This window comes from Nuphar pumila, chromosome 6, assembly GCF_984573655.1.
Source record: "Nuphar pumila chromosome 6, dmNupPumi1.hap1.1, whole genome shotgun sequence".
Lineage (NCBI taxonomy): Eukaryota > Viridiplantae > Streptophyta > Magnoliopsida > Nymphaeales > Nymphaeaceae > Nuphar > Nuphar pumila.
In genome coordinates this window covers 70,438,053-70,457,318 of record NC_143254.1, presented here as the reverse complement: position 1 = coordinate 70,457,318, position 19,266 = coordinate 70,438,053, and positions in this window count along the sequence as shown.

Sequence of the window (19,266 nt, the reverse complement as noted above, 5' to 3'; positions counted from 1 at the left end):
GATATCGCTGCTAGGGCATAGCTGGATATGATCTTGTGGCTGAAAGGGATGATCAAATATCATTGTTGTTGAGTGCTGTAAGAAAGGCTGATTTAGAATTCTCATTTTCTCATCTTCAGCCCCTTCTACCAACAGATTTTTGTCAATATAATCTTGTATGATGTTTTTGAGAATGAAACAGTTCTCGGTATCATGTCCCACAGTTCAGTGGAACTTGTAGAATCTGTCCTTCATTTTTCCCATAACCATTGGCGGGTCAGCTACCCTTGGAAGCTTAATCATATCACTGCCGATCATATATTCTAATACTGTCTCGAGGGACTGGTCTAGAGGAGTAAACTTGTGGTTATAACTCCATCCTTCTCGCTTCGGCTTTTCCTGTGGTCTTGATCTCTATTCGAGGGTCTGTCGTGGCTGCCTATCATATTGAATAATTGACTTGCCTTTCTGATTACTTTTGTTGGGATTTGACCCTCCTGAAGCATAACTATGATTTTTCCCATTTCCTTTGTTCTGATTCTTGCTGTTACTGGCAGAGTAGGTAAAATGGGTTTTCTTCTTTGATTCTTGTTGACTGTTATTCTTTGTAAACATAAAACCTTCATAAGATCCGTTCTCCATACTCAACTTGAGCCATTCGGCTCGTTCTGTCAGCTCTATGAAGCTCTTCGATGGAGATGTAGAAATCAGTCCCCTCAGGGGTTACGAGAAGTTGCTCAGGATCAAAGATAGTGCATGTCTTTCTGCTATCGGCTCACGCATCTTGTTGCAAGCGGATCTCCACCTATGAATGAAATCCCTGGCCCTCTCGTTTTCCTTCTGCCTCAGACTGCAGAGATGACTGAGAGTTGGGAGTGCTTCAGCATTGAATAGAAAGCGCTCAATAAATAAATTGACCACTTTGTCAAACTCTTTCAGCTCTATCGGATTAATGTGCTCTGAGTACCACTTTGCTGTGACACTTTCCAAACTACGAGGAAAGCAGAGAAATAAGGCACGATTGTTCCTCTTGAACCTGAAACATTCTGCGAAGAATAGGGCGAGATGTGCTTTTGGATCACCTGAACCGTCAAACTTGATAAATTTCTTGGGGAGATTATCAAGATCATCATCCCCATCCAGCCCATCATAGAAGTCTTCACTTGTAAAGACTCTTTTGCCCTTGTCACGAGCTTGAAGATCCTTAACCATCTTCATCACATCTTTGAGTTGTGACTGCGTAGGGTCGTCAACATACTGATTCTTGGATTTGTAGGCCGACCCCTGCCCCTCAGTCGACCTTTTGAATTCTTGCTTGTTTTCATACTCTTTGTCAGTGTCATCTGTTGATTCTGACTCATCAGACATTTCCTCATGGCGATTCTGCTTTTTAATGATTTTCACATTCCTGGTCGTGTGGCCCCTATCCTTCTGTTTGATCTGAGTCTGTTCAGCACTAGCTTCAGCTTGCTCTGCCAGCATCTTGGTCATCATTTTCTTGAACATGATTTACATCTAGGGATCCACGTCATCCTCTGCTTGCTGACCCTGACTACGGGGTGAGTCCATTTCATCTTCTAACGCAACTGAGCACGCGATGCCTTCAACTGATGTGGTTTTCATTCCGGACCTTGTATGAACCATTGAATGTCATGACAACTCTCTGAAGGTTGCTGTTGAGAAACTATATTTTGATGACACACAATATGATACACTGTCATATTTGATTTAATATGATATGATAATATGTCTTCTTGAAAAATGTTATATTATGACTGAATATGCTTTGCCATGTATCTAACGAGTATTTGATGCAAGGATATCTCATCATAAAGGGATGGAGACCTCCTGTTCAAGTACAACCGTGGTGCAATCATACTTCTTGAAGAAAAAGCTTGTTGAGCCATGCGTTCTTAAAGATCATCTAAAGAGATCGGCTACCTCAAGGTCAAGACTTTTTTCTTCTTTAGAGTCATATGTAACAGAACCTTTCAGAAGCATGCAAATTGCATAAAAGTCACTCATTCCCATAAGTATTATCACATCTTAAAGTTGTAAAAAGAATAATGAGATATTTAAAAGACACACTTGATTTTGGATTATTTTATTCAAAATCTTCTACATTTGATTTAATCTCATACAGCGATGCTGACTTTGCTAGAAGTAAATCTGACAGAAAAAGCATAAGTGGAACATGTCATAGGCTAGGACAGTCACTAGTTTCATGGTTCAGTAAGAAACAAAACTGTGTATCTTTATCTACTACTGAAGCTGAATACATAGCTGCTAGCCTAGCGTGCACTCAAGTCATTTGGATGAAACAAACTTTAAAAGACTTTGATTTAAATTTTGAAAATACAACTATTTTCTGTGATAATACTAGTGCTATAAACCTATCTAAAAATCCTATTTTACACTCACGAACGAAGCATATTCAAATAAGACACCACTTCTTAAGAGAACAAGTCTTAAACAACATAATTAAACTTGAATTCATACCCACAAATCAACAGTTAGCAGACATCTTCATTAAACCCTTGAAACATGAAGACTTTACACGAATTAGAAGAGAATTAGGAATATGCAAACTAAGTGACTTATAATTAATCACACTTATTAAGACTAAAACATCTTATGAGTTCTATTCAAATTTTATTTTTTCTTCTTATCGATGTTTTTTCCCACTATTCAAAGTCAAACTATATTCACGTATGCTCTAAACTCTCATAAAAACACATTCATCATGACACATTCTTTATGTCTTTCAACTTGTCATCTTTCAAGTACACATCAATAATTACTCCTTGTCCTATTTCCTTTTCACTCATATACATAAGAACAATTAATATTAAGTAAAACTATCATGACTTTGTTCACATCACTCATCTCATAACACCTTTTATCACTTTTGTCTTCTTGTGAAAACCTCTCTTACGATAACCTAGCCGTGATATTATGTTACTCATTTATTCTATTTTTTTAAATAATATATCCCTTTTTTTCATGACTTCCTTTCCTCCTATCAAGACACTTCACTAAACTTTATGGTAAATAAATCGAGTGTTTATCCTTCTTATTTTTTTTCACCACCTCTTTCAAAATCAAGTTGTTATATTTTCACGTAAAATTTTACTACATCATCCTTTATGTCATATACTAAGTACATTCTATTATCGTCCTTTCATCCTTTACACCTTTTTATGAAAAATTATTCAACAAACTTGTCCTCCATTTTGTTTCCTCATGAGTACTACAAGTATCACTCTTTTCTTTTTCTCTCTCTCTCTCATACGAAGTGAGACTCCATCCGTGACCCTTGACCTCTTAAAATTTATTTTTTTTGCAAAACATCAACTCTTATCAATCATATTTTTACTTATGTCATACATAAAGTGTTTGTTATCCTTTAGAACCACCATTATCTCTCTATAAATTCAACTATTCACACTCCTTCCACGCATACCTATAAAAATACTTATTAAATAAGAAATTATTGCATCTCACTCATATGTCCTTGTTTGTCTTATTCACATCTCATTCTTCACGAATTTAGAATACTTTCACATAAAGTAAAATTTTGTATAAAAAGTTGCTTGTTTTATTAGGCCATTATTTCCTTCACTCCATAACTATTCTTACATCTCTTCACTTCACGAAAATCTTTAAAATCCTTAGAATATTCACCTTCTTGACTTTATTCATTCATCACACGTGAAGTCCAATAGGACACTCAATACTCAATACTCAATACATGCACGTCTCACACTTCGATAAACTCTCCCATAGAAACGCTTTTCTTTTTATAGAAAAATTATTCAAAACTATGTCCTTATTGTCATTCACACTAATATAATACACTCTCTTCCAAAAATTGATTTGATTTATCATTCACAAGACTCTTAATTCACAACTCATGAATTTTTTCATTCAACTAATATCTAAAAATCATTCACTTCAAATGTCATTCATTTCATATCACAATTATTTTCTTCCTTCTATTTATTAGATTGGTTCATCCCTCACCATTCACTCGCACCTCTCTATCCTCATACTAGCCATCATCCTCTCCAAGCACTTTGTTTTCAATTTCCTACTCTCTCAAAACCTTTGAAAATGACTTCCTCCTCAAACTATGAGATCACCGCCGCCGATCTAAGGTATCCAGATCTAATTCACCATTACCACCACTTATGTTCACTTCCTATTCACGAAGGTAACCTAGTTCTCTATGAAGACTTTTCTTCATTTAATCTTGAAAGCTCTCTGCCAGAACTTAAACATCTAATAGGATCATCATCCCAAGCCACCTATTATCCTGAACTTGTCCGACTATTCTATACAAATCTTTCCTCTGATCATGACCAAACTACCATTACTAGCAAAGTCCGAGGCCAGCTGATTATCTTCGACGCTTCCTCTCTAGGCAACATTCTCAATCTTCCTTTCACCGACACAGATCTAACTAACATAGTACCACGCGATCGCTCGATACTTCGAAAAATACTTCTCTCTACCCACTTCACACACCTTCCCTGGCACATGAGCAATCTCCAACCTCATGCTTAACTGCTTGCCCAAATTCTTCTCCACAATATCTATCCCAAGCTTCCACGCAAGGGATTAGTCCCAAGAAAAATATCTCTCCTCCTCTACGCAATTTCCAGCTCTACTCCGATAAACTAGTCCAACTTCATCTTCCACAACTTTGCCTGCTTTCGAAAATTCCAGCGTTTTCCTTTTGGGTGCTTGATAACTCCCATTTTAAAATACTTTAAAGTCTCGCTTCAAAATGAAGTTATCTGCCTTCCCTCACAGACTCTCAATGCAACTTCCTTCAATCCAAGGTCCCTGCACCCTGCCAATACCGGCTCTGATGTAGAAGATCCTCCATCCGACTTTGATTACTTCTCTGCGATCATGGATGTCCAGCAACCTCAGGATCTTATACTTCGAAATCAAGCATCGATGCAACAGTCCTTACAAACCCTCCAACAGGATCACGACACCCGAATACATCAATCATCTCCACCTTCGGAGTAAATTTTTGGAATGTAATAACTTTATATTATTTTGGTCTGTAATCACTTTAACTATTTATTCGTTTTGGTCTGTAATAACTCTGCTTACTCTGATCCCCTCCTTTTTGTCCATGACAAAGGGGGAGAAAAACCTGTCTTCTCCAATAGGAGAAAAATAATCTTTGACATTTTTCAATCTTTGTTATGATATTATTTTTACTATGCATAATATCTTGTTGACAGGGGGAGCATATTTTGTCATCATCAAAAAGGGGGAGAATGTTGAGAAACTATATTTTGATGACACACAATATGATACACTGTCATATTTGATTTAATATGATATGATAATATGTCTTCTTGAAAAATGTTATATTATGATTGAATATGCTTTGCCATGTATCTAACGAGTATTTGATGCAAGGATATCTCATCATAAAGGGATGGAGACCTCATGTTCAAGTACAACCATGGTGCAATCATACTTCTTGAAGAAAAAACTTGTTGAGCCATGCGTTCTTAAAGATCATCTAAAGAGATTGGCTACCTCAAGATCAAGACTTTTTTCTTCTTTAGAGTTATATGTAACAGAACCTTCAGAAGCATGCATATTGCATAAAAGTCACTCATTCCCAAAAGCTATATTTCATAAAAGTATACGATAGTTTCAAAAAGGACCTTTTTGAAAACCAATAATTGTACCTTCTTACAACCCTTTATGATAAAGGTATTTTGACATGATATATTAGCTCATGATTTCAAAAAGTAATAATTGTACCTTCTATCATGTACAAGACAACTTGAAAAGTAATAATTTTAAATAAGTAAGAAAAAGACAAAACATAGAAATCGGCTAGACAAAAAAAAACAAATATAATATGTTTTGAAAAGAATTTAGTTACCTTTTTACAACTCAAGAATGTTGACTTACTTGAATTCATCATTTTTTTTGTAAAACATTAAATACCTCCTCTAAAAATCTTTTTAGAAATAACTAGTTTAATCTCACTCAAGAATGTCGACTTGCTTAGAGTCTTCTTTCTCTCTGTAGACATTGAAAAGCACATCATAAAGCAATTCTTGATATGACTATTTACAAATAAAGATCTCAAAGCATTTATTGTACTTACACTCATTTAAGTAAAGAAGTGACAATTTCTAAATAAAATACTTAAGTACTACAAATCATTAATTAGAATAGAGACAAAACTACATGATGGCTTGCACATCCAACGTTCAGTGTACTATTGTAAGAAAAAAACTTTTTACATAAACTATATAATACCTAAAATACTACAACGACTAGTGTACCTCATATACTACTTTTATGGAAAGAAGACTTTTTTGAAAATCCATAAAGATGTTTTGAAATGACTTGACATCTCACATCTCAAAAATACTATCATTTCAAAAAGACAACGACTATTTTTCTAAGGCTATATAAACACAATCAAATTAATTATTTCACATGGACATGTGAGCTTACAACGAGAAAAATTCTTATTCGATATTGGAAAGAGAGCCTTGAAAAAGAAAAAGAAAAGAAAGAGAAAAAGTCATGAATAGTTCTTTGACAAAGAGTATCTTCTGAGTGAAAAGAATAGAACATTCTGAGAATCCTTCATTCGTGCATTCATATCATTCTGAAGGGTCTATAGGAAGTATTGTAACTTTCTGTTATTCACTGTATTCCTTCTTTGTTGAAAGAAGTAGACCTTTGTGAAAGACGGTGTTTTTCCTTCTCTGTTGAGAGAAGTAGACCTCTGAGGAAGAGGGTGTTTCCCTTCTCTGTTGAGAGAAGTAGACCTCTGAGGAAGAGGTTGTTTCCCTTCTCTGTTGAGAGAAGTAGACCTCTGAGGAAGAGGGTGTTGTACTATTTATCCGGTGACTCGGATGTTATAGTGGAAAGCTCAAGTGGTTTGCTTGGGGACTGGATGTAGGTCTGGAAATTGACCGAACCAGTATAAATTCTGTGCTTTATGTGTTGTGCCTTATTGCATTCTGTTTTTATTTTATCGATCTTTATCGTATTTCACTATTCACCCCCCCTCTAGTGGAATTTCAGTTGCTAACGCTCTCTGCAGGGCAGAATTGATGGTTAGGCTTTTGAAAGAAATTTGGTTTGGAGGAAGATAATTGTTGAGAATTTTGGTAGACAATTGAAATAATATCCCATTACTAGGAATTGAGTCGTCGCTGGAGTTATGACAATTGCGCTGCTATTCTTTGCAAAATAAACAACTGAAAATATGCCTTGTTACCTAGGCGAGGTCGTCAAACCAAGATGAAATGAAGATTTAAAGGAATTTTATTGAACATATGATTTTAATAGTACACTTGACAGAGGGGAGGGGGACAGACAATTTTCCACCACTCCTGATAATCAGAGGACACTCTAGGACCAGGAAAAATAGTAAGAGTAACAAAGGAATCCCAGCCATGTCTGACAGAATGGTATGCTCCGGACCACTGATCTGATGTGAGATCGAACTCTGGCAAGATACCTGATAGTGGACGAATCTCTACACGCTTCTGTCTCTGAGAGAACTGCCTGACACACCGCTCCGGATGGTAGTAGGCGCAAAAGAAGGGGCCAAGTAGCCTGAACCGCTTGCCGTATGCATAAGTATATCTGGGAGGTGATTCCTGACGATCAAAGTAGTCTCATATGACCTCTTCTTCCTGAAGGTTATCGATCAAGAACTGGTATCACGCAACTGGAAGAAGCTTTTCACCATTGTATCTAAATGAACTGGCTCGGGCTAGCACATGCCGGAGGAACCAAGATTGCAGGGCATAGGTACATCCTTCAACTAGAATTGATTCTCCGAGTGTGAAATGGGTCAACCCTCGGTATAGGAAAGCGAGTGCGGCCATGGCTATAGAGAGGCGGCTGGTCTGTCGACTTCCCCACCTTCGAAGAAGTTGAACTATCCTGATATCCATGTAATTCCGTCCGTCTGGAAAGAGAGTGAGTCCCACAGTGCACAGGACCATTGCATGCTGGATTCTCTCTCGAGCTGTCCTGGACAATGAGTTGACTTCCACAAATGCCCCATACTGTCTGTAGATTTCGAGCAGGTCCACATATTCGTTTCCATCCTCCTCGATCAATGGCCAAGACTTGCGTCCTGTCATTCAAGCTAAAGCGTCTCGGGGGTCCAGACCCTTGACATTAATCAAAAATTGCTTCTCCAATGGATCTCCAGGCTGACCGGCTGGCTCAGGCAATCTCATGATTTCTGAAAAATTCATCTATCAGCACTGTCATCTCGCCCCATGGGAACCAGAAAGTAGAAGTGCTCGGATTCCACCGTTCTGCTAGTGCATGGATCAAATTGTCGTTGACTATCTGCTTTCCCACTGCGGACGCCAGTTCTAACCCACAATCGTCCAAGTGGTCTGGAAACATACGAGAGAAGTTCTTGAACCATGAATAGTACCACCGGGGAAAAAAGGATCCGGTGCTAAGGACTCGATGCTCGGAAAGACTTTGTCGCGCCTCGTAGGAGATGTGACCCTCAGGGAAGACTGAATCAAGCTGACTGGATGCCATCAGACTGGAAAACACGGAAAATTGGAATAAGACTTGGGAAAATATAGAGATTTTGAAAAAATGCAGGCAGGATAAAATGAAGTAGGAAATTCGAGATCTAGAAGAGAGAAAGTATGAAAAATCACCTGGAGTTTTGAAGGAAATTAAGAGAAATTTGGAAAATCGTCCAGGGTTTGATGAAATATGAAGAAATACTTCATAAAATGGAAAATGAAGCATTTGAAAAATCGTCCAAGGTTTAAAGCATGGAGTGTATATGGAAATGGATTGGGGATTTCTGAAAAATCGTCCAGTATTTTAGAAAATTGGAAAAATATGGAAAATAAAAAGGAAATGACTATAACACATTCTACACAAACAAGTATGCACATACAACATTCCCTAAAAGCTGACTCTAGATGCACAAGTTTTGAAATAGCTGTAGGACCTTAATCCTAACTGTAAGGTTCAGATCATCTGTGTCCAATCATGTTATGCCTATATACTCAAGCCAAGGCTCGATGTACGTGGAATAAAATCAAATTCTTTGGTTCTAGGTTCAAGTTATCCAACATCCTTGAGCACCTGCCGATATACGTTGGACTATGGCCCTTGGTACGTGGCACAGGGGTTTTCACTCAAATAGGTGGCCCAGTTGTGAGGCTTTGTCCCGAACTATGGTTCTGGAAGAGAGCCCAGCAACATGAAGACCGGGACAATATAGGTAGGGTGGTTTTTGAAAATATGATCACATGCAATCAAATCAGAAGGCTCTAAGTCCTAAAGAGATAGAAATTTTAAAATATTTGAAGAAACAAACATTGTTTTCAATCAAACCTAGATTGAGGAGGGTTGTATTAGACCTAAGTCTATGTGAGCATGAAAATTTCCTCCTCAATATGGTCCTACCAAACCATACTTAGTCTATATGAGATCCATGTCAGCTGGGTTCAAGTCTAGGCTCCTAGGTTCACATGATATCATGAAATAAAAGTTGATATTCCATGGAACACGATTTTGACAATTTGAACTAAGTTAAGCACACAACTGATCAGGCGAAGACAGGTCCCATCACGGTCGCCAAACCTGTTATCATCGCAAAAATTTTAACTTTTGCGAGTCAAACTGACCTTTGAAAAAGATTTTGAAAATAACTCGCCTCCGTTTTAAAATGCGGGATAATTCTGAAGAATGGGACTCGCCTGTCGGTACGAGGTTCAATCGTTCCTGGCGCCTTTACCAAGGGTAATTGAACCAAGGATCAATTGTGTGCTTAGCTTTGCTCAACTTGTCTAAACCATATTCTATTTCCTAAATGCACAAAGAATCAGGCATGTGCTATGAATTTTCTGAAAATGCATATTTGAAAACAATGATGTTTGCTTTGAATATTGGAATACTTGGAAATTTTTGGAAAAGATAACACTTGGAAAATCATGAACTTAGTGAGAGAATATTTCTAAGGAAAATGAAAATTGATTTCTGAAGAATCCAGAGGTTTTATGAAAATCGATTTTTGAGGAATTTTAAATAACTTTTGAAAACTTGATTTCTTTGAATTCAAACTTTGAGATTGAAAATATAACTTGAAAAATCAAATTTGTAACTTGGAAAATACTTGAAATATCATTGGCAAATCAATATTTTGAGAAAATTGACTTTTTGAATAAGACTTAGAAAAATTTGAGAAAATTGATTTCTCTGAATTGAAATTGGAATTTGCAAATGAATGAATTGAATGAATATGGATTTTGAATGACTTGATTTTGAGGAATTGAGAAAATTCTTTTTGTATTTTTGAGAAATGCAGTGCATTTTGAAGTTAGCCTAATAGTGTAGGCTGAATGTGGCTAATACAAAGATTACAAATCTGGGTATCATTCGTATTCTGACTATGGCCATAAATATAAATTCCACCAAGTTTATCAACTCCATAAGAGCAAGTGCACGTGTCATTCGTGTAGACCATAGTGAATTTGAAATATGTGCATGAATAATGCATTCATCAGATATTAAAATTTGCAAAATTAAACTATATGCAATGTATCCTATTCTATGCATGAATTAAAATTCTTATTCCAAATTTACATTTAATTTACATCACTAATCAAATTTAAATACAGGAAATAAAGAAAAATAAAGTCTTTAATGTTCCTGCAAAACTAGAAAATTGGTTAGTGAAAATATGTTGGCTTTTCTAGATTTATCCAGCAATATCTGGAAATTGCTGGATTTTGCTAGACATAAGCCATTTTCCCTAATTCCCTGATATAAACTTAATAAAATATGAAATAAAACTAAATTAATAATAAATATGAGATTTGAAAATTCAAAATTGGGGTCAAAATGACCAAAATACCCCTGATAGCAAGACTATGGCCTTGAAACCATGGTTTTTAGAAAGATATTTTGTAAAATGCAAGTTTTGAAATATAAATAATGATAAACTAACTTAAATATGATATGACATAATTAAAAATGAGAAAACTAGGGTTTTGAATTTCGAAATTGAGGTCAAATGACCAAATTACCCCTGATAGCAAGACTATGGCCTTGAAATTAGGGTTTTCTGAAATAGATTTTGATAAAAATTTGAGATTTATGATTGAAGCATAAAATCACACATGAAACATCCTAATATGATTCTAAACATGAACAAACCCTAAAAACATGAAATTACACACGAAAATCAAGAAATATCACCAAAATTGTGATTTTATTAGTGTTTTTGGATCTTTCAGGTATCCAGTTTTGCAATTTATTCTATTCAAACATCAAATGAATTCTAAATTTCATAAAAATTGGTACAAACACTTATTATAACCCTAAAATCAGATTGAAATTGCAAAAATAATTTTTGTGAGATTATTTTAATCCAAAAATTGCATTATCAACCTGAAATAAGCTATTTTTAACCTAGGTCACATACCAGTTTCAAAGTTAGACCCGAATCAGGGGTCAATCCTCCATGAAAACTTTTGCATTTTTACAGAGATAAACTAAGAAGAAAAACAGAGATTTTCCAATTTACAGATCAGAAAAATCATCTTTGGTTAGGGAGAAACCCTTCCGGCCATCTGAACTAAAATCTAACAAATCTAACAGGGGTTAAAACAACTACTTAGGATTAAAAATACAGAAATAAATATCAAACTTAATAAAAATTTTATAAAATTTTAGCAGTGAACAGTAGACATAAAAATAATAATACTCATTTTTTACAAATCATGAATCGGATCTGTGGTTTGGAATCTATGAATAACACAAGTCTGATTAGGGTTTTGGTAAACCCTAACGAGTTTTAAATTTAAAATCACACTTTCTTTCAGAGGAAAAATACTAAACAGATATAAAAAATCTCAAACTTTCACAGTAGATAGATCTAATTACTATGAATTCATGTCACTTTACAGATCTCAAATCGGATATAAGATGAGAAAAATATCATAACAGCAAGTTATCCTTTGGATTTTAGCAACGATTTTAAAGTTTTAAAAATTTGATTTGATGTCTGATTTTTCTGACAGGGTTCCCGAATCCCAAAAACTCTAATTTTTTTACAGTAGTTCATTTACACATCCATGTATCACATATAAAAAAATCAGCAATTAACAGTGAATATTTCAATCCGAAACAGCATGCTATTTTCTGTTCTAAACTAAAAACACACAGAAATCTAAGAAACTTAGGAAATCATGCATTAACTAATGAAAAATAATACAATAAACACTAAAACAGTAAAATAAAAATTATTTCTATGCTGGAAAACGTGTAATAAACATGAATAAACAAATAAATAAATAAAATACAGGGAATCAATGGCTGGAATTTGATGTTACCTTTAAAAGCATGGATTTAACCCATTAAAAGGGTAAATCACATGTTTTATCGATTAATAATATAAAAAATAATGCAATAAACAATTCTAATGGATTAGAATCATGAAAAGCAGCATGGAATAGAGTTAGATCATCTTCTTGAATTGATTTTGGGGTTCTTGGATGAAATCCATAGTTAAATCCATGAACACAAGAGTTTCCATGGTGAAATCTATTGAAAAATCATAAAAAACTAATAAAAAATAATAAAATAATATTAAATAACTCACCTTGGGGCTGCAGATGCAATGGATGAAGGTGGAGGTTCTGGAGAGGAGAGAGAAGCCACGAAAATTTCAGAGAAAAAGAGTTCTCTTTGACCCCCTTTAGGTCCCCTATTTATAAATTTTTTTTTTGATTTGTTTAGGAAGAGTTTTGATTTTTTTGGACTCTTTTTAATTGTTTTTGATAAACCACATGGGGAGGACGATTTTTTTGAAGAATTCTAACCTAAATTGACTCTAATTAATCCCTAATTAACACCCAATTAAACCCTAAAAAGTCCAAATGTGGCACCACCTAGTATGGACCCACATTTGGTTTTTAAAACTTGAATTTAAAACCTTTAAAAACCAATGGTTTAAAACTTAAATAAAATAGATTTTTAAAATTGATTTTGACTCACCTAGACATCTAACCTAGGTAGGACATTGACTAATCCTAGTCTAACCCTGACTTTTACAAATGTGGCGCCACCTTGAGTGGGCCCCACTTGATTTTTTAAAAACGATTTTAAAGCTTGAAATTGAGAGAATTTTCAAAAGATTTTCAAAAATAAACTTGAAATCAAAAGTTGTGAAATGGCATAGAGTTTCAACTGGGTCAGAACTCCTCTGGATATGGAGCCAACTGAGTGGACCCCACATCAGAGTTTTGAAAATTTGAAATAAATACTGAAAATGGCTTTGAAAAGGGGTTAAAATCAATAGTTGAAATTCAAAGTTTTGAAAGTAGAGTCTTAAGCGAACTGGAACTCCGGGTTAGAGTTCTGGATTTTTAGGACTCTGTGATTTTGGTTTTTAAAAGCCAAATAAAGGAATTTTTGAAAAGATTTCATCGAAAATGGTGAAACAAGTCATAAAATACAGTCAGGGTTAGACTCTTAACTCGATCAGAACTCTGAAATAGAGTCCTAGATTAACTGGACTCTACAAAATGACCTAAATTTTGAAAATAAATGGAAATAAATGAAAAATGGAAACGACAACGGACTTCCAAACAGACTTCTGACTAGACTAGGACTCCAGGACAGAGTCCTGATCGGACTAAAACTCTAGATTTTTTTTGGTATTTTTCTGAAAAACGGATAAAAAAACTTGTGATAGCAGTGAAAACAATAACAAATATTGAAATAAAATAGAGTTCTGATTCAACTGAGACTCTAGAGACAGAGTCCTAATTGAACTAGGACTCTCAGATTTTTGGATTTTCTGAGAAAACAAATAAGAGAATTTTGAAAAACAGTTAAAAACAAGATGAAATTGAAGTTTTGGTTCAGAGTCCTGATCTGATTAGGACTCTGAGAAACAGTCTTGATTCGATCAGAACTCTAAGAATTTTGGCTTTTCTGGTAAGCAAATAATGAAATTTGGGCAAAGCTTTTGAAAACCAGTGAAAATAAAGTGAGAAAATCAATTTTGGATAGAGTCCTGATTCGATTAGGACTCTGGGGATAGAGTCCTGATTTGATCAGGACTCTGGGCTAAAACCTCAGAATTTTGAAATTCTTTGATAAAAGTATAATAGGTCTAGTAGATTAAAAGATTCCTGAAAGATTCTCTCAAAATTGAAATCAGGATCAGAGTCCTGATCCAACTAGGACTCTCTGAACAGAGTCCTGTTTTGACTAAAACTTTGAATTTCTGACTCATTTTGAAATATTTTAAAAGATTTGATTGAAAATAGATAAAATAGTTGTAAAAGATCAGAGTCCTAATCCGATTAAAACTCTGAAGAAGAGTCTTGATCCGAATGGACTCTTGAAAAACAGTCCTGATCCAACCAAGACTCTAAAATTTTGGCCAAAGCAGAAGATCTTAAAAGGTTTTCTCCGAAAACAAGTAAAAAGGTAGTGAAAAGTAGAGTTCTGATCCGACTGGACTCTGGAAAAAGAGTCTTGATCCAACTAGGACTCTGAAATTTTTGGAGATTTTTGACAAGTAAAGGAATCTAAAAGCGACACCACCTAAATGGGTCTCATCTGAGAATTGAAATCGGTTGAAAATTGAGTTTAAAACAAATCCAGATTGTTTTCTGAGAAAATATTTCGAAATATAAAGTCCTGAGGTTGGAAAATGACAGAATGTTGAATAAAAACCCAGGTTTTGAAATTGATTTTTGAAAGAAAAGCTTTAAAAACTCGAATTTGGATTGAATATTTTAAAAACAGGAGTGCTGGATCTCGAAAATGAGATGTAATGACATGCAATGCTATGCAATGCAATGAAATGGTATGCCGAATGCATGCAATGATATGCAATGACACATGAAATGGATGAATACTGAATGAGGAGGAAAATTTGGGGTGTTTACATGCAGGAACAACAAAAAAAAAAACAAAACAATCTGTGTAATTGCCACGAGTATTATGTTGTGTAAAGGAATACTGAGGAAAGCTGATGTTTTACACTACTGTGGTGGATACAGTGGTAAGGTGTTGTGTAAGGGAAAGGTGTTGGAAGCATAGTGACTCTGCCATAGAAAACTCGATGGAGAATATCGAGAAACTCGATGTCCCTTTTTAACAAAGTGAGTCCACTATAAAAAAATCAGTTGATCATTCCCTGCAACACCTCAGGAATTTTCTCTGATTCGTTCTGAAAGGGGATTTTCTTCCGACAGTTAATAAGAGGGCAGAGCTTTATTAGTCCTCTTATCTGTATGTCTGCGAGCTCATAATCCTTCTCAACGAATCAGGTCATGCAATAAGAGGGTGGTAAATAACACAATGAAACAAATCCGAACTTGTAAAATAGAATAAGAGCAAGGAACAACTTAGATTCATCTTTTATTGGAAACTCATTTAATATGCTTCACAAACTCTCTAAGAGTTTACCCTCAAGTAAGAATCTACAAGAGGTACTGTTGATTGCTTCCTTTATAAAAGAGGTAAGTTGTTTTTTTTGTGAAATATGAGTGAAGGGGAAGGTGGGACCTATTAAATCAAATTATGCCTTGAGAGGTAATGGTGACAACCAATAAAAGAGTGAAGCAGCAAAAATCATTAAAAAAAAAACTGTAATCAAGAGAGAAACATAAGAGAAGAGATAGAATGATAACAACAATGTACTAAAACTAGCAAATGGGGTATCATGAGTGAATATATAATGAAATTAATCGACCTTACAAAAATATTTAAGCTTGACCTTGCCATGGGACCAGAGTATATTAACAGTAGTTATTCTGCAGACTTTTGCAGCAAATGGAACAAAGTTATTACAAATACTGATATCAAGAAATGAGAATCTATAACAAATAAGGGAGAAATTTATAGTATAACAACTATAGATATAGATCCTTCACACTTAATGTAATAAATTGTTTATCAAATCCATTTCAGATATGAGATTCTCGAAATTTAGAGCAATGAATTGGTTTCTGCCACTTAGGTGCGCCACAAGTTGATTTCTATTTGGTACATGGTGGATCAAACTTGTCAGACCGTGGTTTGGAAGCAGAATAAAACAATACGAGGTTCCTTTTCATGGCAGGCTAAAGGGCGGGGGGGGGGGGGGGGGCTTATTATGTATGATGATGGTCATCCCATTGCCGTGCTTCATTTATTTTCTTCCCCATTTATTCCATTCTTGCTTGGAGATTGAAAACTTCATGAGGTGAACTACCTCTAGTCTTTTTAAAACTATGAAAATTTCGCAAGGTATGAATGGGATCTTCATGGATTTTTCTATCCCAGGAATACCTCTGGCTGACCATTCCTACGATCTTTTTAATGAACCAGATCAGGTCGTCTGTCAAGAATATTCCCACAATCGCAATTCGATCCAAGGTCTCTGTAAAATATTCACAAATAGATCATGCAGAGGATGCTGGATATTATATGACATTCATTGTGGTATAACTTCAATAATTGCAAGATGATGATGCTAAAGGGGTTCATGGTGAAATTGAATCAAATAGAGGCTAAACTGTGCAAAGAGGAAAGAAATAACAACGCATGACACACATAATATCTGAAAATCGAATGTTGATCTGCCAAGGCTGGACCCATATCGGCAGAGGAAAAACAAATGGAAATTCATAACTAGTTAATGCTAAAAGAATAAAATAACAACATGAACAGGGATTTCGATATGTTGGGATACTGTGATCCCTTTAATTTTGCACATGAGGAGTCAGGATTGCTTACGAGCAAACCAGCATACTCAATGGTGCATCAATGGGGTAAAACCGGGGGATAAGATGATAAAACAAGAATGGGAGATGGAAATACAACAATGTTAAGGGAATATTGAAGGAGAACCAGAGGTGAGGGAAGGATTCTTACTGGCCTTTTGCAGAGGGGGGAAGTGCCTCGAAGGGTGCTGAAGGGGGATTTCTGCAAGAGAGTGGATGCCAGAGGAAGAAATTGATCGATGTTCTGAAGGGATTTGGAGGGTTCCTTTTAAAGGGGAGCTGGAATGCTCGAGAAGGGAAAATGGTTGAAGATGTAAGGTGGAGAGGGGATAAGGCTGTTGAGGATCGAAGGTGGAGAGCCCTTCTGCGATGGAGGCTTCCAGAGGAGAAATACGCGGAAACGAGACGGTTGCATATTTCCTATATTTCCAAAAAGAGGATTCTTTTCAAGAAACTTTTTGTAAAATGGTTTTTCAAATGAGGTTTTTAGCAAAAATAGCTTTAAAAAGCTTGAAACCATTCATTTTTTGCATAGTTTTCCCATTTTTTTTGGTTTTTGTGTTGTTTTTCCATATTTTTGTATTTTTAGAATAAAATCCTAAGATTTACAAGAAAATAAAGATTTAAGACTAATTTTTTTTGTATTTTTGCAAAATATTTACAAAGGAGGGTTTTCTTGAGAATTCAAAGTTATTTCTTTGAAAAATTCTTCAGAAAGCGAGTTTATATCTGAATTTTGAGGGAATATTCGATGTTTAAAAACCTTGAATCGAGAAATACAGAGTTGTGGATCCAACAGGATACCAGACGACTGTCTGAGCCTTTCGAAATTTATTTTTGGGATTTTGAAATTTTAATTTAAAAATTTGGATAACGAGGCTCAGATTTGGGTTTTGATACTGGGTCCGGATCCGAAATCAAGTTGGATACAACATGGAATTTAATTCAGAAAATATGAAGAATAACTGAAATTTAGTTCTGAAATTGCTTTGATATTCTCAAGAAATGGGGACAGGGGCAAAAAGGACATTTATACAAAACTTTGAAAAAATTGGGGTGTTCACACCTTGGCGCACAGGTAGTGAACCTTGCATTGGCTAGACGTTGGAAGCCACTGACGCACTAGCAGTGCAAGGTATCTTGGCTAGGCTGTTTGATTGGGGTCTGTCGCAACCCCAACTTGCCTGACAGAAGTTTTTTTTTGTACACTTAAGATCTTATTTCCTAATTGGAGCATTTTTATGTCACAAATCACAATGTTTTCACCCTTAATGGCTGAAGTGGTTCATCGCAAGATTGAGGTAAGCATGGGATCTTGCATCTTCATCCAATACATCCTTTTCTGGCATAAATATGCAATTTGAGTTTGTTGTTTGTAGTTGTTCTTATTTGTCCTATGCTCAAGGTGCTTCATTTGCAAAATGTTATTCCATCAGAATTTTGTGGTAGTTATGCGTAATATGTGGCTTTCATTATTTGCTGCCCTGTTGGACACCATAGTGTCAAATGGTGGTAGTAAACGGTGGCAGAAGTTGGCATAACCATGGAGGTGTTGCAAACTGGGTCTACCAACTCTAGCAATGGTCTAAAGTTGGCATGTCATTATGCCCATATACCACCCACTTACATTTGAAATTTCATAAATTTCATTCATAGATGGCATACCCCCAACATATGCAAACTTATGGGGATCATATATTAGTCATCGTAATAATAAGTGTCTTACAGCGGCGCAAACCTGATAGGATTGTAAACATGTCATTGCACTTGTGATTGTTCTACACCAGTATATGCACCTCTGTCAAGGTAGTTATGTCTGAAAAATTCAAATCGTGAATACAGATGTATAGCATCGTCAATGAACTATAGTACACATATCTCGAATCGGTCAAAAACTCACCAATATGGATATATGTTGGTTATAGAATAAAACACTGCAATGCACATAGTCACTACCATCATGAAATTTTGATTATCTTCTGTTGAAAGGAATGTATGTGATTATGGTAAATGAATGAGATGTCACTAATGCAATCAGATTGCACATGGTTTTGTGTGTGGTTGACGTAGATACATTGCGACCAATGTTCAATGCATGAATCACATGCAGAACCCTTGTGGTGCCATAGGAGCTCTTATGATGCAAATTAATCTGCATATAAAGTGGATTGTGATTGCATACAAACGTTATGACATATTTTTGTTCTAGTTGATATATATGCTTGTTCTGCAAAAATTTGCCTAATACAGGGCATTTGTCATGTCATGATCATCTGAAAGCTCAAAACCGAGCTTACGGTCTTGCGGGGCCATTGTCGTGCCATTCGGGCACTTATGAAATGTTAAAGTTGGGATATGCTATGGGGTAGCATAACCTGTGGGGTACGATACGTATACCCTAGTACAAAAACAAAAGCTAAATTAATACAGGATGACATTATTAAAAAATCTATATCCTAGGTATATCAGAAAGATGGTATATGTTACCAGTTTTTATTTGGGG